Source organism: Chenopodium album, chromosome 17 (genome assembly GCF_948465745.1).
Source record: "Chenopodium album chromosome 17, dcCheAlbu1.1, whole genome shotgun sequence".
NCBI classification, from domain to species: Eukaryota; Viridiplantae; Streptophyta; class Magnoliopsida; order Caryophyllales; family Amaranthaceae; genus Chenopodium; species Chenopodium album.
The window spans coordinates 22344348-22372187 of NC_137850.1; positions in this window are offsets into that span (position 1 = coordinate 22344348).

The window sequence follows — 27840 nt, forward strand, 5'->3', positions numbered from 1 at the left end:
GTAAAACATACCAAATGACCAATCTCTCCATTGAAACAGATGTTATATCAGTTGGAAATGCAAAGAGGCAGAGGAGTTTGACCACGCGCTAATAAAAAGGGTAGAAAGAGAGAGGGGGAATGAGAGTTGAAGTGGATCAGTGACTTCCCCCACACACAATAAGCTATTCAATGAACTTCAACTAGTTCAACAAACACAGCATCATATTAACTTTTTTATGGGTTTTGGAAGATAAAGGACAAGTTTTTCGGGATATTGGTAGCAAAATTATTACGAAGTATTTATTAGGTCCAAAATGGTGTGTCTAGTTAAAATTGGACATGGTAAGACTAAGAAAAATTACACATATAGAAGATGAAAATGGGCTAAGAAGGATTTCGTATTTTCGTGATCATAGCATATGGGCTGATGATTTGGGTTGTGATTTTGATCGAACCAATAAACCTCCGTTTCATATTATTTGGAATGATTTGACATATAGTGTAACTAAAAAATGTTTAATCATTCCAAATAATATAGAACGAAGTAGTCGAAAGTTGTAAGGATAATAATGTAATGCGAGGTACATTCTCTAGTCTAAGATATCGTTAATAAGATTTTGACTAAGTGGACATATATTGAATCAATCAAAATGTGATGATAAAAATAAAATTTTCTTTGTTATAAATCTATATCTATACTAGTATATTAAAATAGGATTTTTCGTAGAGAAGGTATTGTGTCAGTCCAGACTGACGAAATGTTTCGTCAATCGGGACTGACAAAATGCGGATTTTTGATATTCTCAATTGGCGGGATGGTATCCTCTATTGGCTAGATGATATCCTCTATTGGCTGGATGATATCCTATACTAAGTGGATGGTATTTGTAGACACCAAATAGTGTCTCCCCAAAACCAAACCCAGTGATGAGTACCTTTCACGTCATTGAATATCGAGCAAGGTGAAATGTGAATAGTCTTGTGAATTCTTCTATTTTTCAAAATGTTTTAATAAAAATAATTCATTTCTGTTTTCGAAAATCATTCATTTCGTATCCTATTTATGAAAAACGTCCAATACAGTTTAGTATAGTCCATAATCAGGGTCCAATAATTGTGTATTTGGATGGGGCTTGAAAAGACTTTTCCAACGATATATTATAAGCCCAATTCTAAGTTATAACGAGGAAGTTATGGTCAAAATACTTAACTGAGTCTAAACGCGTTTGATGTGCGACCCAATGATCATGTGGAGGGTCCATTAATATTAAGTATATTCCTAAAAAAATTAGGATTAATTAGAAGCTTATATAAGTTTCTAAAAGATCATAATTATCTTTTTTTGAAAAGATAAGATTAAAGAGTTTGAAATTGAATAAAACTACACTTTTTGAAAGTCCTAATTCTATTGGAAATGAAAGGCGTTCAAAGACAAGCAGATATTATCTTTGTGCCTCATAATTTTTATCCAAATCTTAAATGGTTGGATATCTCTTGAAATTATCTTTCCAGTGATATATTATAATATTAATTCTGAGCTATAACGAAAAAGATATGAAAGAAATACGAAACTCTATCCAAAACTGACACTCTTCCAATATTTCGCCCATATATTTTATTTTACAAAATATTTTAATTTTATTCTAATTGGGTTGGAAAGTATACTTCAAGATCTTTCTAACGACATATTATATGCCTTATTTGGACTTCAGGATCAAAAGTTATGATAAAAACAAAATCCGTAAAAAAAACTGTTTTTTTTATCGCGCCGCGATAATCCTATCGCTCCGCGATACTTTTTATCTTGCCGCGTCAAAAGGAATTTTAATCCAATTCAAAAGTCTAACTCTTTTCTAATCGTTTTCGGTCATTTTTCCTTATAAATAGGAACAATTTTCTCCGTTTTAAACAATCAATAATCATCTTTCTATTCTATTCTCTCTCTAAGCTAGAAGCTATTATTCTTTCTCCCTCTTTCTAAGCCTTGCCTTTTCAAAAACACCTTACGTCCATCACGAGACTTAGACACATCTATCCAAGCTCGAAGTTGCTTTTGCCCTAGATGTGAAAGGTTGATAATTTTTGAGGGTTTGGTCCCAAATCCTTATTTCAATTATATAAATTAATTGTTTGATTTAATATTTTCCTTGAACTTACTAACGTGTGTATTGTTTTGATAAAAATAGATACAAGGCATCAAAGTAAGTAATTTGATATAGAAATCATGCTTAGATTATTTTATTAATTCCTAGTATCAGATTAGGTTGCTTCCTATTTCTTCTATCATGTTAGTATCATGTTAGGGCTAAAGCTTTAATTTTTATTGTTTAGCGACATGCTAAAATTTGTTATTAATCATGTTAGTATCATGCGTAGGATCTTGCTAATATTATGCTTTGAGATTGAATATTATCATGATGATGATGATTTGTTGTATCAATATTGTTATGTTGCTTGATATTATTGTTGTTGCTTGATCACGCCATCTCTTGCAGATTTAAAGAGAATTTGTACTTGAAATCACGCTTAATAAGATAATTAATAATTTTATTTAGGCTAATATAATTTTAATTCAAGTGATCGCAAATAATAGCGACATTTGTGCATTAATATTCAACCAACATAGATTAAATATGCTTAGGATTAATATATTGATTGTAATTGTATGTTAGTCAGAAAGCGCACATGAATATGAGAAGAATAAAGTAGAGGCCTATTTTTAAAGCAGATTCAATCTCTTTTAGGTTGGATTTGTAACTTCATCCCTGAATATCCAGTCATGGTTAAGGACCACTATGGAGTTAGCGATCTCATGGATCGTGAAGGGTGTAACCTTCACCCTGTGAACGGTTTACAAGTTCCTAAAACTTGTTGGTGACTCTTTTGCTCTAGCTTCCTTCCCTTTGGACGCCACCATGCTTAAGTGTATGGTCATAGTGGGGCTCAAGTGTGGGATGCTTGAAATATTCCCTACAGTTTTTGGCGACTCCACTGGGGAGGATTTCTATTTTAATTACTAAAATTTATTTTGGCAATAATTTAGAATGAGTGGATGAGACTCGAAAAGTTCTAAGTATTCATGTGCGTAATTTTGATTGATATTATTGGCATAAGCATAAAAAGGTCCGCATTGAAAAGACCATCTGTAATGCGTAAAAAACATAGGCTTTTTTTTACACGTAGGAAATTTGGGAAATATCTTTCACAACTAGAATTGAAAAAACGTTGCGAAAATCAGAAAATTCAAAGAACATAGAAAACTGCTGAGGCATGTAGGAACTGTCGCTGAGAGAACATAGCCCATCGCAGTGCGATGGCTCTGTCGCGACGCGATAGCAATATCGCGGCGCGACAAGGCCATCTCCTTACGATGGTCCTTGTTTTCTCGTGACAAGTTCTTCCAATACCGAGCCAGACGTCTGCCTTCTTGCTTTGACTGGTTCTAGTACTGTTTGGCCGATTTTACTTCCTGATTGAGTTTTTCCTTCTTTTATGAAACCCATATGTGTTCTACATATGGCCATAACCCTCTGGGAATTCACGCTCCATCTACCCAATTGAACGCTCATTGCAACGAAGGGTACATCCGAGTTTGTGAATTCACCAAACCATGGAAGCAAGTCTAACTTGCGGGGTCCCATCCATACACGCCAACCCTTCCAAAGGTAAGGCTTCCGCGTGATGCATCCGGACTCATAACCATGGACCTTCTTTTGACTACTATAACCCTTGAACTTTAGAGAAATAGAGCCATGGTTAGGTTGAAAACTCATTGCATCATATTGTGACTACTTGACTACTTGTGCATCTCTTGCTTGTGCATAATCTTTGTGTGATTAAGCTAACCGTTTGTTTGAATTGTGATTATAAATATGCTTAAATGAACTAACCAATGACTTAAGGACTTTGCTTAATTAATTGATTAATTAATTCAAACTAATAAATATGCCTAAAAACGAGTCATAGTCCCTTTGAGTCAACCGGATTTTTATTATTCTCGTATACTACACAAGCGTCAACTTGTTTTGGTCATAACCAGAGTTCTAAAAAGAATTACGAGTCTTACAACATATGGATCTATAGCCCCGGATTTTATCTTTAATTTGACGTTGGTTTCGTCCGATTCGGAGTCATAGATCAAAAGTTATGACTAAAATATTACAGCCTGTCCAGTTTAGTGCATATACATGAGGTCTTAACTTAGTCTTTGTTTGAGTCTAATCATATGTCTAGTCACATGGTCATAACATCAGTCTTGAACATGTCACTTTCACTTAAAAGTCTTAGCACACACTTTGTGTATGTGTCACCATAATCATGTCTTAGATCCATGCACGAGTCGTCCTTTCCGTCATTTGATTTGGGGGTCCACTTTATTCCTAATTTCTTCCATATCATTCCCCTCATTCTTCCATGATCTGTTCCCATCTATTGCATGTTGAATCAAGTTTAAGTCAAATAATTAACAAAAAGTATTCATACTTCCCTTTCCACAACACTTGGTCAAGGAGAGAAGGGTATTTAATCAAAGACAACACCTTCATTCAAGTACTACTCTTCGATAAACCAATCCGTCAAAGAAGGAAAACTAAGAAAATGGCAACCCAACAAGAAGTTGATGAGTTGAGACAAAACATGACTAACTTGACCGAGATGTTCAAAACTCTCACTCTTTAAGTCAATGATCCTAGTAAACAACGACAGCTTGAGCGCATAGAAGAGAGCCTTAGCAATATTTCCAATGATTATAAGTATCAAGGAATTAGCTCACAAGGGGTTTCAGTGGACAAGGAACTTCTTCCGCAAAAGTTCAATACCAATGACATCCCTAAGTTTAAGCCAACTGATAATCCTTACTTCCATTTTAGAGCTTTTGAGACTATATTTAACATTAAGGCAGTTGATAAGAAGGCATTTCCTTTGCTATTCTCACTATCCCTTGAAACTGTTTGTCAACAATGGTTTTTCTCTTCTTTTGGGAAACCGTTACAAACGCTTTCATTGATAGGTACAAATGCAACATTCAAGTTGAATCCGACTACAGATAACTTGAGATGTTGAAACAAAAGGAAAACGAAGGGTTCACCTCTTTTTTCAACAAGTGGAGGGAAACTTCCGCTAAGATGATAGAGATTCCTATCGAAAAAGAGTCCGTAAGGATGTTCATTAAGAATCTCCAAGACAAATACCAAAAGCACTTGAAATATCAATGCAATTTAAATACCTTCAAAGCTGTTTACAACATAGGCATTGATATTGAAGACGTGATGAGTGTCATTTATGGCACTCATTTAGCCTCTTTTAGGATGAATTTTTATTGCTTTTATATCTCTTTTTCATTAGTTTTACTTGCAATTTTTCTAGTTTGTGTTTTTCTTAGTTGTTTTCTCATTTTCTTGCATTTCTTAGTTTATTTTGCCTTTTTTCCTTTACTTGTTTGCTTCTCTTTGATTTTAGGAGATTAGTGATGCTCAAGGAACTCAATGGCGTTTTCTCGAGGTTTACAAAGCTCAAGATGTAAGCCGGTTTCTCCCCTTAAAGCTCAAAAGTGAAAGAGTGCAAATGCCAAGTCTTCAAGGCCGCGCTTTCATGCTGCGTGGACATCAAAATCGGTGTTGAACCCACCGTGAAGACCTCTAGAGACTGCCTCCCCCAACATGTATCAAGTGGAGCGCACGGGAGCATCAACGACTGCACGAGGACCTCTCCTCTATTCCCAGCTGCGGGCGCGCAGACCCTGTGCGTGACCGCGCAGGTGGGAGGTGCGGCCGCGCACCTTCTCTCCCCTTGTTCCGTACCCATTTCTTTGCGGCCGCGCATTGAGAGGAGAGGCCGCACCATTTGGGGTTCTTTTTGGATGTCTAACTAACTTATCCATTGTTAGTTTTACTATATATAGAATTTCTTCATTTTTAGAGGGAGAATAAGCTTGGATTAGATTAGAAATAGATTTTTGATTGGAATTTTATAGAGAGAAGCTCAAGATTTTGGGAAACTTTGTTCTTAGATTTTAGAGAGAAACTTGGTATTTGATGATTGCTACATTTTGATCTTCATTCACTTTGATATTGATCAAAGTTTTGTAAGAATTCTTTCCTCTTTAATGCAATTTTATGTTTGATTCTTGATATATTGTTGAATTTCTATAGTTTGTTTGATTGTTGATATTTGGATTGCAATTTTGATATGAAATTGATGATTAGTTTTGTTATGCTTTTCAATTTAACAATGTGTAGTGAGTAGTTCCTTTGCTAGGGAAGTGGTGAAGCATGTATGAATGATAAGCTATAGCTAATTTGTGGTTTTTTATTGATTTGATGATGTGATTAAATTGATTGATGAAATTTGTGCATGTGTTTGATTTGAAGAGGTTTAGCTGATGGAAGGTGAATTCTAGGTCGTTGGAAACTAAAATTCCTCCAATCAAACTAAAAATATAACCAAACCAACACCTAGTAATAGGGCAAGTTCGGGTCGAACCACTAGGAATGGGGGGGGGGGGGAGGATGTTTGCTACGGTCAATGTCAAGCTACTTCGAAGTGTAAGAGGTAGTGTAGGTTATCTAAATTCAACTAAACAAACAAAGTAAACCAATATATCAAAACACTAGGGATTTAGGATCCACACGTACTTGCAATGAACACACACTAATCGGGTTGGAGATTGATTAATTCGAGTATTGCGAGGGAAGATAGACAATGCAATCAAAAGAGCTCGACAAGTTATCTCCTAGAGGTGTAACTAGCGCCAACTACGAAATACTCTAACTAGGAACGTCACAAACCAAGCTCAATAAACAAATGCGAGCTACAAATCAATGGTCCGTATCAATGTAGACACACAATGCAATCTAGCATGAAGAACAAGGTTGATCACTCCTTACAATCCATACACATGCACAAAATCAATCAACCAATTTAATCACAATGCTAAATCAATCAAACCCCCCCCCCCCCAATTAGCTATGGTCCATCACTAATACATGCTTCACCACATCCCTAGCAAGCAAACTACTCACAATCCATTAGAGAAATCAAGAACAAAGCTATGCAATTCATCAAATTCATCATCATCATTCCAATCAAACCAATTAAATCAAACAATCAATAAACTTGAACAATCAACAAAGTTATTGAAATCAAAAGCTAAAGATTGAATTGATGTAAAGAAGATTCTTACAAACTTGATCAAATCAAAGGAAATGAGCTTGAAATCAAACCAATTGTACCATCATCAATCATCAATCACCAATCTTCAATTTTCTCTCTCTACAAACCTAAAACCTAGAGTTTCTCTCTGTAAGAAAATCAAAACCTAATTCTAATTCTAAGCTCTCTCTCTCTCCCAAATGAAGAGAAAACTATAAATAGTAAAAGTAATAAAGGAGAAAGTAGTTAATCGTCCTAAAAGAACCCGTACAGGCGCGACCTTCACTTAAGAGGTGCGCGGCCGCGAAGAAGAGGGTACGGAATAGTGGGAGCAACAGGCGCGGCCGCGCCAGAGCACCGCGCGGCCGCGCCAGAGCACCGCGCGGCCGCGTCACCACACTGCGCGGCCGCGCCTGGGAGCAAGGCAGCTTTCTTCCACTTCAACTTGACGCTCCTCGTGCGCTCCACTTGGTGTGCTTGATGAACACGGAACATGACAGATTCTAAACACCTTGACGGTGGGTTCAACACCAAAATTGGTGCCCCCACGGCTTGAATGCACGCCCTAAGGAAACTTGAAACTTGCACAACTCCATACTTGGGCTTCAAATGGAAGACACTAAGCATCCCAATCAATGCAAAACCCAAGAAGAAACCTCGGGAACGATCTTCTCCTGAAAATAAAAGAAAACAAACAAATAAAAAGGGAAAAAGGCGAAATAAACCAAGAATTGCAAGAAAAAGGAAAATTAACTAAGGAAAATGCAAACTAAAGAAATAAAGAGCAAAATTAAGGAAAAGGGAATAAAAAGGTACAAAAGAGAATGAAATTCACCCTAAAAGGGATCAAATGAGTGCCATAAATGACACTCATCAGTAGCTAACCTTGATTATCAAGCTAGATTGCATAGTAGTTTTTAATGACATGAAAAATTGATTTGGAAGCTATTATTATCGATTGATCTTGTTTTGCGATTTTCCTTTGAAGTCATTTGTAGAGACATCTAGCTTAACCCTAGGAAATAGCTCTTTGAGTGATTTTGATTGCAAATATCGTTTTCCCTCGCATTGCTTGATTGATCAAATTCCCGACAAATTAGCAAGTTTATCGCGAGTGCATGTGGATCCTAAATTCCCTAGTGCTTGATATTGAATTCTATTTGTTAGCTTTGATTGAGTTTATTTGCTAGCTTAGACCAACCCTATCGTTTAAGATTTTGAAATAGCTTGACTAGAGACTTTAGCATATACCACATTCCCTTGGGTTCGACTCGGACTTACCCCTATACTTAGGGTTGGGTTTGGTTTTATAAATTTGGTTTTGATCGGAGATACTTAGAAATCAACGACCTAGGTTTCACTCGCGTCAAAAAATGGCGCCGTTACCAAGGAATGACATGGTTATTTGCTATTGTTGATTGAGTTTATTCCATTTAATTTGAAAACTACAAAAAGATTTTCTTTCTTTTAGGCTACATTTGTAGCCGTGTTATTGATATTTTCCTTTGAGATTTGTAGCGAAGGGCACGATATCGAAATTTAGTGCCATTTGATCCAGAAATTGAGAGGACCACAACAAGGATAAGGGTTGCTAATTGTTCCTCAAGCTCAAGTCCCACAAGAGAGGAAATCCATCAAGAAGAAGAAGAAGAACGAGAAAGCATGGGTGCTAATCCGAGAGTAGCATTGAATGAGTTGGGAACTCCGGGAGCTTATAGGTTTGAAAGCAGAATTACTCCTCCCACGACACCGGAAAATGACTTTGAGATAAGACCGGCGATGATTACTTTGATAGAGAGGCATCAATATAGTGGAGCCAAGCATGAGAGTCCCCTCAACCATCTTAAGGAGTTTGAGAAGTATTGCAATACAATCAAGGTGAATGGGGTTTCTCAAGAGTTCATCCGACTTAAAATTTTCTCTTTCTCCTTTATTAGACGTGCTCTAGAGTGGTTGGACAAAGAGGTGAAGCCAAACTCTTTGAGAACATGGGATGAAGTGACTAAGGAGTTTCTATCTCGATTCTATCCACAAAAGAAGACGGCCGAAGCAAGAGCTCTCATTCAAAGCTTCAAGCAAAAGCCAAATGAAACTCTTTATAAGGCATGGGAGAGGTATAAGGAATACCAAAGAGAGTGCCCAAACTATGGGATTCCCACCTATTAAATCATCTAAATCTTCTATGGAGGTATAAGCCCCCAAGGAAAGTCTTGCTTAGATGCCGCTGTCGGAGGCCCTATCATGAACAAAACGGAGGATGAAGTGGTGGACCTAATTGAAAATGTGGTAAGGTATCACATGGATTGGCAAGAAGGTGAGAGAGATTCGACAAGCAAAAGCGGTTCTACGGTATATTCAATCGACCATCTCAATGCCATCAACAATTTGTCCTCACAAATCTCAAACTTGGGAAAGGAGATGACCTCAATTAAAGCAAAACTTGAGAGTGCTTCTTCACAAGCACCAACTCTTCCCTCCCATAATAAGGGGAGAGGTACATCTTCTAACTCTACTCCTCCTTATACTTCGAATAATATGCCAAATGGATGTGTATTTTGTGATGTATGTGGGTCTTATGACCATGATGCTTTTAATTTTCCACATGCATTTGATAATTGTGATGATGTTGATAATAACGATTGTGAGCAAGTGAACTTTGTTTCAAATAACAACAATGGACAAAGATTTAATGGACCAAGGAACTTAGGGAATATAAATTCTCACAAACAAGGGAACTTTGATAATTATAACAATGGTGGTTATAGGAACCAAGGGAATCAAAATTTTCGAGGTAACTATAATAATCAAGGCTATAATAATCAAAGTCAAGGTCAAGGGTATGGAAACCAAAGCCAAAACCAAGGCTATGGTAACCATTACCAAAACAATGGCGAAAATCAAAACCGGGGTAATTGGAGCAACTGAAACCGGGGAATTTTCCAAAACAACAATCAAAGGGGACCCCCACCCGGATTTGCTCCAGGAACTCAAGGTATTGGTGAGAATTCCTATACTCAACCTTCATCTTCTAGAACCACCTTGGAAGAAATCATTGAGAACCAAACTAAGTTTCTAAACGCTTATATGTCGGTAAGTGACAAAAAGTTCAATGAGATGATGACACACAACAAGATGCTTGAAACACAAATCACCCAATTAGAGAACACCTTGAAAGAGAGTGTGAATGCTAGCCCTTCTTCTTTACCCTCACAAGGAGTTGATCCTAAGAAACCCATGTATTCTATCATCACAAGGAGTGGTAAAGTGCTTAAAGAGAGAGTTTCTAAGAAGAGTGAGGAAGGTGAGAAGGTGAGTGATTCAAGTGAGGAAAAAGAGCTTGATGTGTCAAAGAAGGTGAGCAAAGAAGCCCAAGAAGAAGAGAAGAATGATGAAAAAGTGCAAGAGGATGTGATCAAACCCAAACTTCCATATCCCCAAAAGTTTTTGAGAAACAAAATTGATGAACAATTTGGGAGATTTCTTGATAGGCTTAGGGAAGTTTATCTTTCAATCCCTTTCACCAAAGCCATGACACAAATGCCAAGGTATTCTAAGTTCTTTAAGGAAATCTTGAGTGGCAAGATAGAGTGCAATGAGATTGACTCGGTAAAGGTTTGGGAGTGTTGTAGTGCTTTGATTCACAATGATTTACCCAAGAAAATGAAAGATCCGGGTAATTTTTCTATCCCTTGCAAAATCAATGGAAAATTGTTTCAAAATGCTCTTTGCGATCTTGGTGATAGTGTGAGCATAATGCCTTATTCGATCTTTAGAAAGCTTAAGCTAGGTGAGCTTCTTCCAACCAACATGACCATACAATTGGCCGATTGATCTATTAAGTTTCCAAAGGGAAGAGTTGAGGATGTCCCCCTCAAAATAGGTTAGTTTACAATTCCAGTTGAATTTATTGTGCTTGAGATAGCGGAAGATGACAACATACCTATCATCTTAGGGAGACCTTTCTTAGCTACTTCGGGAGCTTTGATTGATGTGAAGGGTGGCCTTATTACTTTGAGGGTTGGTAACAATAAGGCTAGTTTTGAGCTTAAATCGATGCATGAATCTTTGTCTTTTGTAAAGGGAATTATGTGCATCAATTCACCTCACTCCAATGATAATGTATGCGTGATTGTTTCTTCGACTAACAATGTTCTTGAAGCTTGTGATAATGTGCCTTCAAGTGTTGAAAGTAAGAAGGTTAGTGAAGACAACATGGAACCTTCAAGGCTTGTGGATGAGGAGGTGATTCATATATCTTCATGGTTTGAGCTCTACCCAAAAGAGGATGAGATTGACTCCAAGAGTGTTGATGGAGAGAAGTCGTCCACTACAAGGAGCTAGAAGACAAAGAAGAAAAAGAGAGCTTTTATGATGAAGAAAATGCAGTTGAAGCAAAGTAAACTTGATTCGGAATTTTTCAACAAATGAGAGTACATCTAACAATGATGAGAAGTTGCCAAGGAATGACAAGAAGTTTGTTTCCTCTACCACTTTGGACAAGGTGGCTTTCTTTGACCCTCCATGATTTGGAGAAAGGGTCGAGTTTAGGACCTAAAGCAAGCGCTTCCTGGGAGGCAACCCGAGTTTCTAACTTTTTCTTTTGATTCTATCTTTCTTAGTTTTCTTTAAATTGTTTTTCTTTCTTTCACTTGTTTTGTATTTGGATTAATAGGTATAATTCATTCTACAAAAAAACGCGCTTATACCGACTGATTTTACCGACGGGTAAAATTTTAGTCGATAAAATAGCATTTACCGACTGATTTCTTGAACGGTTGGCAATTACCGACTATTTTGTAAATCGGACGGTAATTACCGACTGATTTATTAAAACAGTCGGTAATTACTGATCGATTTACTAAATAGTCGGTAAATACCGACTGTTTTTCAAGTTGCTTGGTAATTACCGACTGATTTTCGGTCGATAAACCATTGTATATGAATTTATAATAAATTGGCCTAACTTCAAAATCCGGCCCATTTGAGTAGTCTCACAACCCTAATATAAAAGTCACCCTTTAACCTTCACGCCCCCTTACTCTTTCTTTCTCTCTATTTCCCCTTGTTTCTTCTGTCAGTGCTCTCATTTCTTTATTCTTTCTCTCTCATCATTGTTTGTCTTCCTTCTCATATTTTCCAAACAATCTTCAAGTCTTTCTCTATTTCAAGACATAATCTTTACCCAATCATGTGAAAGATTCAAGACCTAATTTCTGGGTGAGTTATATATATTTTTTTCAATATTGCAACTTTTTTCGCAAATTTTTGGATCTAATTCTAATTTTTTATATTTTTTTTGTTTATTTTTTGGTTTTTATTTTTATTCCTTGTTTCGTTTTCAACTTTTGTATGGAATCAGATTTTTTATTTATTTATTTGTTTTATTTTTTTATTTCGTGTTTCGTTTTTAGTTTTTTTTATATAACTTTTAATTGAAATAATATCAGATCTTTCTTTACTACGTTTACAATTTTATCTCGTAATTTTTTTTAATAATGTTATTTTTTTTAATTTTTCGTTTTTGATTTGGGATTTCATTTTGAGTGATTTAATTGTTATTTGTTCTATATTTTGACATAGATCTGTATTATTTTTTCAATTTTTTAAAGTTAAATTTCGTATTTCAGAGAAACAAAAAATTGATTTTTGTTTTTGATTATTTTTTTAATGTTGTTGATTTTTTTTTGATATAGATCTATATATGTTTGATCATTCAGATCTGAGTTTTGTAATTATGGGTTGATATTATTTTCACCCTTTATTTTATTTTTTTTTTATTTTTTACATAATTCAATTTTTAAAACCGAGTTGATAAAATTTTCAACTTTTGCATTTTTCGATCTATTATTTTCTATTTTTTTCTTTCGATTTTTTATTTTTTATTTTTTTTTTTCATTTAGCACAGTTAGTTTTTGCATGTGTAAATCGGTTTGATCTTTGTTTGATTTTTTGTTTTGGATTTTCTTGACTGCCCAAATTTCAGAATTAATTTCTTTTTAATTTTATTACTATATATTGTCTTTTCATTTTTCATGATTTTTGTTAAATTTATTCACTAAAATTTGTGTTTTTGCAGGTTATAGTCAATAATGTTCAACATCAACAAAATTGGATTATGCTTTAGAATATTAGTGAATTAGATATTGTTGTAATTTGTAAATTTAAGTGTAATAATGTACAATTTATTTAGAACTATTTAAAAATTGTAAAAATTATTGAGTAATTAGTGAAGCTGTTATATAAAGTACAAAACATATAAATTAAGTACCTTATAAAAAAAATACGGAGTTACAGACATGTGTCAATATGCAGGCTTTTATTTTTTTTAATAGTCCTAAATGTTTTACCGACTGACTATCCGTCGCTATCTGCCGACTGTACTGATATCAGTCGCTATTTAGCGACTGATAAGCGGTCACTAAACACCGATTGTTTTAATTTCGGTCGGTAAATATCGACTGCTTTGGATTTGGTCGGTATTTACCAACAGATTAAAATTTAGTCGGTAATTCTTAAAAATCGATCGCTAAATATTTAGCAACTGAATTTTAGTCGGTAAATCTTTATTTAGCGACAAGCCTTTACTGGTCAATGTTAACCGACCAATTTCAGTCGATAACTACTCTAGCGACCGGTTTTGAAATTTTACCGACTGATTTTTTCGGTCGATAAAATGCTATTTTCTTGTTGTGTCATGGGAATCAGACCCCTCAAACGAGCATGAGCATAATAGGAAGGATGTTTCATGGTAATTGGTGAGAGTATGCTCGATATTATTGAATTTCGAGTTAAATGCGTAAGGTAATCAAGGAGGTAAGATTGGAAAAGTTGTGCTTAAATGAGAAGTAAAATTGTGCTTGGTGGGTCCATTATGGTGCTCTCATTAATTTGGGATGTTGAAACCACTGCCAGGCGTTTAGAAACTGATGTGTTTAGTGGGTTCAATAATCCCGGGATGATAAAGATCATAGAGCCCACAAATGAACGCACCAAGACAAGATTCAAGCAAAGAAGAGGAGCAGCAGGGGCGCGGGCGCAGCAGCCCCTGCTGCGCGGCCGCGCAGGTGCTCAGGCCGCACCTATTTCTTCTTCTTTCTCCTTTCTTTCCCTCATTTCTTTCTTACCCCCACCCTCGTCTGCACTCTCCCTTCTCCCAAACCAAAACCCTAAACCCTCAAACTACAAATTTCATCCTTCAAATCCTCCAAACAACTCACAAAATCAACAAATTCTTACTCAATTTTCATCATTTTCATCAAAAATCATTCTATTATCCTCCATTTCACCTTCTCCATTCTCTTTCCTCCATTGAAGAACAATTTGGGGATTTTCGTTTTGGTGGATTTTGGATTTTGGAGCTTGAAACTTGATTAAATTTGCTTCTTGTATGGTATAATCATTTTCTCTACCTTTATTTTGCATTATTACATCAATTTGTAGCAAGAATATGATTATGCGTACTTGTGAATAGTAATAGTATTGTTTTGGTTGAATTTGATGATTGATTGAGTAATTTGGTTGCTTATATGTGTTGTTTGTTGATTAAAATTGCCTTACATTGTGTTGTTGTTGATTGTATAGATTTACTGTGAAATTTGGTGGCTACTTGTAAAAGATTGAAATTTGGTATTTTTGGTAGTAAGTGATGGTTGAAGTGGTGGTTTGTTTGAACCAAGTGGTGTGTTAGTGTTGTGGTTGTATTGTGGTTGTGGTGGATTGTGGAGTTGTGATTGAATTTTGGTTGTGAAATTTGTGAAGCAAACATGTCAAAAATCATGAAAGCCCTCACTTCCAAAAAGAGAAAAACTCAAATAACAATTGAAGAGCCTTCACCCTCAAACACACCTTCATCCCAAACACAACAAAATAACGACCCTCTACCATTGCCAAAAACACGATTCGCCTACCCAAGCCATAAACCTCTTTGGACCGAATTCATAAAACGAACCATAAAGCCCTCATGGCACTATCATCAAGAGAGTATGATTAAATTGGGAATCGATGAGGACATGTGGGTTTTGTTCGACAACCTTCGGTTGGGTAGCTTTGTTAACAAATGCTACCGAACCTACCTTGAGCCGACTAGGGAGTTCTTAGCTTCATTGACTTCCATTCCGGTTGGCGACAAGGACTACCAAATTTCCTTCCAGCTCTTCAATGTGGTGATGACCATGTCTTTGGCCGAATTCAATGCGGCCCTTGATTTCCATTCGGGGGCGAATATCCTATTTTCCCGAGCATGAATATTTTGATTGGTTCGCCTAAAATACATGGTCGCGTGATATCTTGGGGTTGGATGAGTTCACCGCCCGTTACTCTCTTGCTAGTGAAATTATTCAACCGTGCCTTCGAGTGCTTCATCGGTTATTGGGTTACTCGATATTCTCAAAGCAAGACTTGGGAAAGATGTCGCAGGCCGAGTTGCATGTTCTTTGGATTGCAACTAGAGAAGAGTTGCGTGGATGGGTGAACTTTGGGAACATCTTTTTGAGAAATTGCATGGACATGCGTGGCAAGAAGTTGGGGGACATTCCATGTGGTACATGGTGACTAGATTGGCTACCAAGCTTGATTATGGTTGATATCTCCCTTCTTGTACTCTGGTGGGGGATGCCGACACTCTCTTCCTCGACATTAATCAACTTAAGCAAGTGCAATTCATAGCAAAGAGCAATGACGACAAGGTTTTTTATTGGTTATTAAGGAATGTTCATCGATGTTACCTTCCCAACCCCTCTTTGACTGGCCTCCCTCCACCGCCATGTTCCGAATGTTTGGTTTGTTCCCCTTAGCAACCACATCCTCGGTGAAGATGAAGACATGCAAGATGTTCTCAATGAAGAGCAACAAATCAAACAAAATCAACGTCAACGTCAACAACAATAACATCAACAATAACAACAAGAACAAGAGTAAGAAGTGCCTCACCCTCAACATCAACAACATCAATTCTCCATCCTCGACATGGAGGCTTTGAGTGCCCAAATGAAGGGCATGCAAGTTCGAATGAAGGGGATGTATGATCAAGACTTTGAGGCGATCTACACCAAATGAGAGACATCTCCGAAATGCAACAAGGTATGTTTCTCCAACAACAACAACTCTATGATGCGAGTGTTAACCGTGGGGAGATCACCCCCGCGGTTAACTACTCGTATTTCCCTCCTCAACTCGGTCTCGTACCTTCTTGGGGAGATGATGGGAGGGCAACCTACCCATATTGGCAAGGACCTCAAAGGTCCAACACCGAGACTCGCTCCTTTCCGGATGAGCACGATAACTATGATTACCGTGTGCCCGGTGAGAGCGACTATAGGGATGATCCTAATTACCCTTATGTCGATCCCATCCATCCGTTGCCACTAGAGTTGCCCGAGCAATTCGCTCCCTTGGCCCCTTAGCAACAAGATAACTTTAGAGGTCACTATGGTTGGCCACCCGGTTACACCGGGGGATGGGATCCTTATGGTCCCCCATCCGGCTTCTCATATGATAGGGAGGATAATGATGATGGTGCCCGGCCTAGTGGTAACTAGTTCCCCCTCTTTGTGCTTTTACCTCCATCCCTTTTGTTATGTGATCTTTTGTTTTGTATTGATGGGATGTTGAGATGTATTTTTGTTTAGCTTGGGGGGACACTAGTCTTATGGAAGGGTATCGGAGGCCAATTTAGTTGTTGTTGGATGTCCTTGATTTTTCATGCCTTGATGTTTTATATATGATTGCTTGTCTTGGTCTATGTTTGATGTTATTGAGTGTTGTTGCTTTCCATGATTATATCATGTCTTTCTTGTTGGGATTCTTTTGATGTTGATTTTGATGATGTTTGCTCTTTAATGATGAGTTGATGATTTTGCTCCCTTAAATCCAAATCCCTAAATCCAAAACTATTGAATCCAAATCCTTTCGATCCAAATGATTGTAGCTTTAGTGTATAGTTGATTTTGATATTTTGATTGATTTGTTTTGATTTTGATTTTGTAGATTAGTTTGATTTTGTTAGTTTGTCTTTTATTTTTTATTTTGCTTTCTTATTATTTTGTTTTGAAGTTACTAACCGTTTTCTTTGTATATAGTTCCATTTTCTCTTTTTCATTCTCACATGGTTTTGACAATTCATGCTAATGCTTGATTGGAGCTTCATGGAGGTGGTATTTTCTTTACCCCGCTTTTCTTAGCTTAGCTTAGATTCCCGGTGAGATCTTTCTTATTTCTCTCTTTTCTTTCATTGTTTGCATAGAATAGGATTAGTTTAGGAAGAGTTGAATGGTTCGAGGATGTTTGCTTTGTAACACTAAAGGTGTTTGGGGTCATTGGCAATGTTGTCGAATGATCGCTTGTATGACGATTGGGATTTATATGACATGCATGCATCTTTGCACTTTTCTTTATCTTTTCCTTTCTTTTCCTTTTCTTATTTCCTTTTTCTTTTCATTCTTTTCAAAAATGTAAAAACACAAAAATATGATTTTGAGGCTTTATTTTCATTTTCTTTTCATGTTATGCTTATGTTTTGGACAAAATATCATCCGAACTTTTGCTTTTGAATGAATGGTTTCCTATGTGGTATCGGTGTGCACGGTTTGAGAGTATTTTTGGTTGATTCTAGGATAGAGTATGCTAAGGTAGTGTCTTTAGAACTTTTGGGACCTTCTAGCCGGATTCTAATTGTTTGTGGAAAGTTGGACTTGCTCCCTTTAGTGAATTTGAAACTATTAGTGAGTTATTGCTACAACCATGTGAGGTTTCATTTTTTTCAAGCCTTCTACATATTTTTCATGAGCGGTACATGGATCCTTGACTATTGTATGCTTTATCTAGAACTTGACTCTTGTCTCCTGAGATCGCGACCGAGCCATTTAGGAAGGACAAAGACATCTTTTCGAAGTGGTGATTTTTCCTTTTCTAGGATAGTTTTCTATTTCTTTATTTTGGGTTTTCATTTGCCTACTTGCTACCATTTGAGCCATAAACGTTCTTTTTAAGCCATATCTTTAGATTTTGAGCCTTTTGTTTCATTCTTGGTTTTTGTGAAGCAATTGATCATTATTGTTGGAGTTTATGGTGGATGAGTTTGAGTATTGATTCTTATAATGTAAGCAAGTTTGTGTTATATATATCTTATGAATAAAAGGCAAATGCCAAGTTGAAAAAGCCGTCCATAGTTAAAAGAGGCGAGGACAATGAAATAGAGTGAAAAAATTGAAAAATGAAAAATTTAGAAAAAGCAAAGCAAATTCAAATGCTTTGGAAAAAGTGAAAAAATTGTGAAAAATGAAAGAGTTCAAAAAATATTTTGATGTAAGTATATTTCTCCTTTTTCTAAGCATTGAGGACAATGTTTCGTTTTAGCTTAGGGGGGGGGGGGAAGCGTTCTTACGCTTTTTGTATATATGTGTGTAATTTTGGCTTTGTATAAGCTTGGGGGTGTTGGTGTTTTTGTTTGGTGATTGCTTGATTATGGTGTTGAGGATTGATCGCACTTTGCTTCACAATTTAGGTATACCACCAAATTTTAAATTCTAGCCTACCTTCATCCTTTTCGCCCTTACATTACAACCCTTCTCAAGACCTTTTGACCTTTGTGGTTGAGTCACAAGTCAATGGAGGGAGATGTGAGTCAAGCCTATGGAGCGGTGTGCATTTGTCAAGATGTCGAGTAGCCCTAAATCTCTTTCTTTTCCGGTTCCTTCGAGGAATCATTGAGATGCTCTCTAGAGGTGGATTTGAAGCTAGTTGGGAGAACGTGGTAAGAATGTTTTAGATGAAGGTGAATTGTGTTTCATTAGTTCTCTATGCTAAGCATATCCTATGTTTCAATCAACCTTAGATATCTTGGAACGTGCATACCCTTATTGTATAGAAAGTTGTTTATTCACTTGCATTTGATCATTTGTAAAAGTCCATTTCAAAAGCTATTTGTTTGAATTTTTTATTTTACTTTCTTTTATTGATTTGCCTCATTTTTAACTTCAAGAGTTATGGGTCAAACTCCTTTGGATACCCTTACGAGACCTTACTCGTCCTCATTGGCGAATTTGGGGTTTAAAGGGCTTGTTCTAGCTAAAAACAACCATGATTCCTACGAAAGTGAGTCTTAGTGTACATTTTTATCTTCTTCTTCCCTTTTTCTTGTTTGAATAAATTTTCATCCTATTTCTTCTTGCTTTTGTTTTGCTCGAGAAAGAGCAAAAGTCTAGCTTGGGGGAGTTTGATGAGTGTCATTTATGGCACTCATTTAGCCTCTTTTAGGATGAATTTTGATTGCTTTTATATCTCTTTTTCTTTAGTTTTACTTGCAATTTCTCTAGTTTGTGTTTTCCTTAGTTGTTTTCTCATTTTTTTGCATTTTTTAGTTTATTTTGCCTTTTCTCCTCTACTTGTTTGCTTCTCTTTGATTTTAGGAGATTGGTGATACTCAAGAGAATCAATAACGTTTTCTCGGGGTTTACAAAGCTCAAGATGCAAGACGGTTTCTCCCCTTGAAGCTCAAAAAGTGAAGGAGTGCAAAAGCCAAGTCTTCAAGGCCGCGCTCTCATGTTGCGTGGACATCAAAATCGGTGTTGAACCCACCGTGAAGACCTTTAGAGACTGCCTCCCCCAACATGTATCAAGTGGAGCGCATGGGAGCAATAACGACCGCACGAGGACCTCTCCTCTATTACCAGGCGTGGGCGCACGCGACTTCAGCGCGGCCGCGCATGTGGGAGGTGCGGCTGCGCACCTCCTCTCCCCCTGTTCCGTACCTATTTCTTTGCGGTTGCGCATTGAGAGGGGAGACCGCGCCATTTAGGGTTGTTTTTGGACGTCTAACTAACTTCTCCATTGTTAGTTTTACTATATATATATATATATAGAATTTCATCATTTTTAGAGGGAGAATAAGCTTGGATTAGATTAGAATTAGATTTTTTTATTGGAATTTTAAAGAGAGAAGCTTGAGATTTTGGGAAACTTTGTTCTTAGATTTTAGAGAGAGAAACTTGGTATTTGATGATTGCTACATTTTGATCTTCATTCACTTTAATATTGATCAAAGTTTTGTAAGAATTCTTTCCTCTTTAATGCAATTTTCTGTTTGATTCTTGATATATTGTTGAATTTCTATAGTTTGTTTGATTTGATTGTTGATATTTGGATTGTAATGTTGATGATGAAATTGATGATTAGTTTTGTTATGCTTTTCAATTTTACATTGTATAGTGAGTAGTTCCTTTGCTAGGGAAGTGGTGAAGCATGTATGAATGATAAGCCATAGCTAATTTGGGGTTTTTGATTGATTTGATGATGTGATTAAATTGGTTGATGAAATTTGTGCATGTGTTTGATTTGAAGAGGAGTAGCTAACCTTGATTATCAAGCTAGATTGCATAGTAGTTTTTAATGACACGAAAAATTAATTTGGAAGCTATTACTATCGATTAATCTTGTTTTGCGATTTTCCTTTGAAGTCATTTGTAGGGATATCTAGCTTGACCCTAGGAAATAGCTCTTTAAGTGATTTTGATTGCAAATATCATTTTCCCTCGCATTGCTTGATTTATCAAATTCCCAACAAATTAACATGTTTATCGTGAGTGCATGTGGATCCTAAATTCCCTAGTGCTTGATATTGAATTCTATTTGTTAGGTTTGATTTAGTTGATTTGCTAGCTTAGACCAACCCTATTGTTTAAGATTTCGGAATAGCTTGACTAGAGACTTTAGCATATACCACATTCCCTTGGGTTCGACCCGGACTTACCCCTATAATTAGGGTTGGGTTTGGTTTTATAAATTTTGTTTTGATCGGGGATACTTAGAAATCAACAACCTAGGTTTCACCCGCATCAAGACGACCTTTTGAGATTTGATAATGCGAAAGGAAAGATGAACGACCATCCTTTTTCTTCCTCTCCCATTAATGAAGTACATGCTACAAACACCTCTAAATAGCGAATCCGAAGGTCGAAAAGAGTGTTCACTCCACTTGGTATGAGTTACGAGATAGCCTTCGAAAAGCTACACCACAAAGGACTAGTCATGCCCATATAACCTATCAAAGACCCAGTTCCAGAAGCCAGGCCACCTAAGTGGGATCCTAATAAACACTGTAAATACCACTAGGGAAAGGGTCACGATACTGAGGAGTGTCGGAAACTTAAAGAAGATATTTAAGACCTGATCGATGACAATAAAACTTTCGAGATTCTAGCCATCGTAGAAGATCAAATATCCTTCGATCCTTCTCTCCTTATTACACCTGTAGGTGAGCCCATGATCGAGGCAGTCTATATAACCTCTATCGATGAAGTGACCATGATTGAGGAGGATGAAGGAGTTTTCTTAGATGATACCAAGGAAAACTCGACGAGTCTAAAAGAAGACGATCATAAACTGCAGAATGTCATTGCCATGCTCTTGAATATTGATTTGGGTATTTCTACCCCACTACATGGCACAATGTGAGCTCGCCATGTGTCACCTGAGGAGGCCTCCAAATGGACCTCTCAAGGGCCGACACGTGTCAAGCAGATATACCCTCAGGAATTGGCGGTCTTCAAGGCCCAATTCCCGAGGTAGCCGCAACACGGCGCAGCCTAAATCCGTCATCAAACCTTGGGGCAGGGCACACCTTTCTAGGACCCTATAAATAGGGAGATTCCCCCAATTATTGGGACACCTTGCAATCATTACATCATTTATTGCTCTCGAAAATAGAGAAAACCTGATCTCGGAATCCGAGAAGATATTTACTTTCGACACGTTTTACTCCGAACCTGTACTAACTTAACCATCGGAGGCGTACCTCCGAACATCCGTAGTTCCGTTGTTTTGCAGGTACAGGCAGCTTCGTTGGATCCATTCTTCGAGTTATAACTCTCCCAAGGGACACAAAACACCCGAAACATTTAGCGTTGTCTGTGGGGAGAGTACCTCAAAGATGGTTTCACAAGAACCTGTACAGCCTCCAGAGACTAACCGATCTCCAGTTGATGGAGAAGTCCATAAGGATAGTGACTCTAGCGACGACTGCAAAGTGGAACCTATGTGGCCCCTGATGGGTTACTCATTTCTAAACGCATCCGTCCCAAAGACAGACGGAAGAGGAACAATGACCAGGCGGGTATAAGCAAGCCCCCTGGGCAGCTGTCTGATCAGACGCAGGCGGCAGGATCAGCCCTAGTCACCCTAGACAAGCTCATGAAATTCATGACAAGTTTCAAGGATGAAATTAAGGAATTGATCATAAAAAGGACGGCTGCTCCTAGAAAGGAGCAGTCGGCCAAAAAACCCGCTCAAGTTGAGAAAGCTAAGTCAGTCAAGGACCAATAACCTACTCCTCATCCTACTATGAAGGAGAAGGCTCGGCCCTTGATCGATCTTTCTAAAATCTGTTTCCCAAATACGGTAAAAAGAAAGGCCATCCGGCATGTGCAGCCGGACGGCAGCAAGAAGACCTTTTCTGATGCTCGACATTGCATTAAGCAAAAGAAGAATCAGGAGCTGTCTGAGTCGGCTTCCACATCGACTTACCCAGATAGTTTCAAGAATACCTCAGTGAGGAATTCACAATCTGTACATCGAACTCCGTCAGGCGGTTCCTCCGTCCACACGGGTCCCCATATAATTAATTCGGCACAGTATGTGGCCCAGCCATTATACAGGCCGCCTGCTCTGCCCTACATTCAGCCTGCCTTCTTCGGAGGACGGGCGGCATAAAACTTCCAGCTAGTGGACTGGTAGCTCTGGCTACAAAACCTTAGAGAACAACCCTCTGCGTTCACCAGGGATATAGCCAAGGCCGAACAACCGGCTAAGGTTAAGAATGTGTTGGTAGGCACCTATGATGCTACCTCCAACCCAGAAGATCACCTTCTAGCATACACTCACCTCATGTATTTACAGGGGTTGGATGATGCCGCTTGGTGTCGTTGCTTCCCAGCTACCCTGAAGGGCATAGCCCAACAGTGGTTCGGCAACCTGCCAGTTGGATGCATAAACAGCTTCAAGATGTTTGCGTTCTTGTTTGCTTCGAACTTCTCTATGAATATCCCTACAAAGAAAACAAGCCTCGATCTGAGCAATGCACAGTAGGGAGATAGAGAAGGATTGCGCTCCTATGTCAGGCGGTTTAATATGGTGAGAATCCAGATTCAAGGTTTATCTTACGAGGTAGCCTATACAGACTTCTTCATGTGTCTGAAGGATGGGTTGACTTTCAAGTTCGACCTCGTCCGCAAGAAAATTTTTACCCTCTAAGTAGCCCTGATGGAGGCGGAAGCCTATATACAGGCGACCGAACTCTACTCCTCCAATAAGTAGTCAGACTCTAAAAAGTCTGATAAGCAGAAGGAGAGTCGGCCTGCTCAGTCGGCTCAGAAGTCTGAAGAGAACAAAAGTAAAAAAGAAATCTGGCAGTTGATGAATCTGATCAGCCGTCCTAGAAAAAGAAGAAAGAATTTAAACCATACGTTCCAAGGTACGAGTTTAACAAGGACAACTACTCCATCCTCATGGAGATAAAGGACCGGTTGACTTTAGAGAAGCCGAATCCAATGAAAGGTTCCGCTGAAAATCAGAACAAAAATAAACACTGCCGTTCGCCTGGGAAGCGCCGTTTTGCGGCTTTCACGGGATTTGGGCCTCCTGATGTAAGGAGGCCCATTTTTCTCTCTTATTTAGGTGCCCTTTAGAAAGGGTTGCATATGTGGCTTCTTCCTATAGCGACACGTGTCGCCCTTTAATTGGGCCACGTGTTACCAGGGGATTGGTCCACGCATTGGGGTAATTTTTCCCAAAACATTTCTTCCTTAAAGGGGGTGGCTCGTACTTTATGGGCCGCCTCCTCTGATATTCTGCTCGTCCAGTCATGTCCGAGTGTTTGTAGAATTTCGAGCATTGCTTTGGTATGAGGACAGTACTATTCGTCCCTTTGGGGGATTTCTCCCTTGGGCCGAACGCTTGGTCCTGTCCGCTTGTAAATTCTCTACTTGGACACTTCTTGGGTCCTGAGGTTAGTCGAACGCAGCAAGCCGACTATCTTTGTTTAGAGAGGACACTTGTGGCTTGAGATTTTGGGACAACGGTTTAAATTCGGTTGACGTGGCCGTTTATTTGGATATACTGTTAACCCGTTCATTCTCTTTTTCCGTCCAAAATAACAGAATCAGCTCTTAACCTTTTCTAATTCTAGGTTAACTTTTTCAAAAAGTAACCGTTTGGATTCTTGGGCGGGAAAGGTCAATTTACCGTTTTTCCCTCATAAATTCAGCCTATAAACAGAAGAGGTTTGACCTCATTTTCTTACATTGGAACTATGAGAATTCTAGAGAGAAGTCAGAGCTTTTTAGAGAGAGAAAGTGATCTTCCCTAAATCTTCAAGAGCTCCGCCGTGTGATTGGATTTTCTGGTCACATTTTTTTAGTTTTCCGGTCAACCTCCAAGACTTTCAAGAATTCCCAAAGTTTTCTACACGTATAAAGGTAAGCCACCTGCTCTTCTTACTTCTCTTTTTATTTGCCTTAGTTTTTTCTTTTTGCTTAAACCTGGCTCGACACTCGGCTTCGTCCGTTTCTCCTCATGAGGTCGGCTGTTCACCTGGGACTGAGGAGTCTAGAGTGGACGGAGACGAGTTGTCTCCTTCATGGAGTGGGTCCATTTCTAGTGTGTACCGACTCTCATCCACCTATTCTTCTCTGTCCCTGTAGTCGCAAGTGGCCCGGACGAGGCAAACATATGACAGGCACGCTGATAGAAATCCAGACGGCGGTGTGGTAAACCCAAGGGTCCCTTATGACCCAAACAACACGAACGTAGAGAGTAAGTCAACCACCAATACGGCCATAACTAGTGGCACTGAATGTTCTGTGGTCGAAGTGACCACTTCTTTTGAAGAGTGCCAAAGATCACAGGGCGTCTCTTCTACTAGGGGGGCGTCCAGGAAAACTCCAGAATTAAGGTTCCCCCAATATGCCAACTCGGTCATGAATCCGGCCGAGTTGCTATCTCAGGAGAGGTCTCCTACCTCTTCTCAGGAAGACGCTGGACCGTCTGTCCCAATTCCTGAACAACCCCATCTCCAACATAGCAATTCGGACAGACCTAGACTTGACATTGTAATTGCTGAACCGTCCGACTTGCTCCCTCGTAGCGCTCTTCCTTTGGGAAATCAGACGGGCGCAAGTAAAGATAAGGGCAAAGGTCCCTTGGCGCCTGAGGGTGTTGTGGTCTATAGAGGCGGCCAGGGCTTTAGGAGCAGGAGCTCGGCCGAGGCCGCTAAATTGGACAATGTCTTGTCCTCTGAGTTTGGGGACACCCCTCACCCTAATGAAGAGGAGGCTGAAAATGAGGCGGCGGTGGAGGAGACCATCGCCAATATTGACAATTTCAAGGACCCGTACGTCTGTACGGTTGGTAGCACGGCCTTGGGCTACTTTAATGACGGGTTGGAGGATTATAGGGAATTCCTCTAACTGGGAGAGGCTTTTGAGTTGATAGCGCCCAAACGCTCTCTTTCTGTGGCCGCCTGGGAAGAAGAGCGGCCGCGCCGAAGGTCTTTCAAGTCTATCGCGCTGCTGTTGATGTTGGACTTTGCTTCCCCCTCTATCCCTTCGTCCGAACCGTCCTGGACGAGTATTAAATTACTCTCTTCCAGCTGATGCCGAACAGCTGGTTGAACATCTTTGGTTACTTGGTGACGTGCATCCGGAAGGGCTTCAAGTCTGACTTCCTGGTGTTTTGTGAGATGCACTCCATGACTTGCCTGGAGAAGCACACGGATGGCTGGTTCATCCTTAGCACTACTCAAGATTATTAGGTGGTGATAGACTGTGTGTCAAAATAGCGAGACTAGAAGAACCGATTCTATCGCATCAAAACAAAGGACGTTGAATTTAACTTGTGGATGAATCGATTTAATGCTAAGCCGATCCAGCTCGGCCGGGGGCAACACAAGCCATACAAGCCACTCGTCCACCCTAGCTAAGCGAACCAAATTGACTACTTTGGTGTCAAGAAGGTACAAAGGGACGGAAAAATGGTGGCCGTTCCTAAGAACTAGATTCCTTTGGCCGGCTAGCTGCGGGACCCGGTATTTATGTCGGCAGCCTTTACCGGAACATTCCCCAAGGTGGGGCTTTGAAACTTTTATCATTCGCCTACTGACTTTTATTGGAAATTTCTCTAACTCTTTCTTTATTCCATGTGCTGAAAAAGCCTTCGCCATGCTGGATAAGGAGCAAAAGGGAGAGATTGACATGTCTGAGCTAGACTTGGCTCGATACAAGGCACGACAACGGCTGTACGAGGAAATCAAGGAGGTACGGTCGATTAACTCAAGCCAGTCACATTTCGTCCGTGTTGGTATGTTGGGAAGTGGCTCTTTCCTGTTTTTGCACGAACGTTGATTTAGTTTTTCGTCCGTGTTGGTATGTGGGGAAGAGACTCCTTCCTGTTTTTGCACGGACGCTGAGTCATTTTTTCATCATTGATTCCATACTAACTTTTTAATTGTCTTTTTCATTTGGCCACTTCTACTCCCAGGGCAAAATGAAAGAAATCGGCCACTGCTTCCAAGGACGGTCAGGCGTCCAAGATCAGGAAATTAAAGACCCCTTCCGACCCGGCGGCCAAGATAAAGTCGCGGACTGCTCCCAAGCAGTCTAAAGGAGAGCCACCCCCAGCTGTCACCAAGCGAGGACTCCAAGTCCATGGATCCGACAACTGAATTGGTCCATGATGAGTCCGTGAAAGCGGACGATAAGGGTAAGTCGTCCCCGGCAAAACCGACCGGCCCCGTCCCGACTCCGCTTGTCGAGAGAGTTCAAAAATCTAATTGGCAGGCAGCTGCCTGTCAGTCGGCTGAGGAGCAACCCAGCCGCATCAACGAAGGGGGTGACGAGCCGCTACCGCCCCCTCCATTTATCTTTTATTCTTCTCCAAGCTTCTTGGACGGTTATTTAGAGTTTTGTTGTCTTGCCATCATACTTGGTTTTATAAGCCCATTTTGCTCAACTTAACACCATTCATGGCCGTGTGTAGATATTGTAGAGGAGATGAACATCAAGCTGCCCGGCCAGTCACTTACTGGCGTTGACCGAAAGGCCATGAGGGAGGCCATGGTTTGGGCCGTTACCCAAGCACAACGCGGTAAGCTGAGGGGAATCAATGAGGGCTTCCTTGGCCCTATGATTAACTGCAGCGTCGAGGTAACCACCAGTAGTTTCTACCAACTTGAATTCCATACTTAGAATATTTTTCACAATTTGGATTTTACTGACTCTTTACGTCCATATGCAGATTTTTCTCAAGCTCAACGCCTTCTAGGATTGGAAGGATAAAGAGAACGAGAAGCTGAGGGAAGGCTGGGAGCTGCTGCGGAAGGCTAAAGACGCCAACATTGGGAACCTTGCCCTTCAGCGCATCCATTTTGAGATGGCCATACATGCGCTTATCGACAAGGAGGCTCGACAGACCGAAGACCTCGTCAAGCTGGGCAAGGCCCTTGAAAGGGAGACGCTGGCCAGGGAGGCTCATCAACAAGAAAAAGACGAGGCGGTCTTGAACGCCTAACAATGGAAGGAGGGTTTTGAGACCTCCGAGAAGCTGAAGGAGAAGCTATCCTCAGCCCAGCAGGCCCTCAAGACGACCTTGGACCAGGCAGACTCCCTCAAGCTTGAGGTGGATCAATTGAAGCAGTCCGTTTTGGACTTGACTGAGCAGCTGAAGG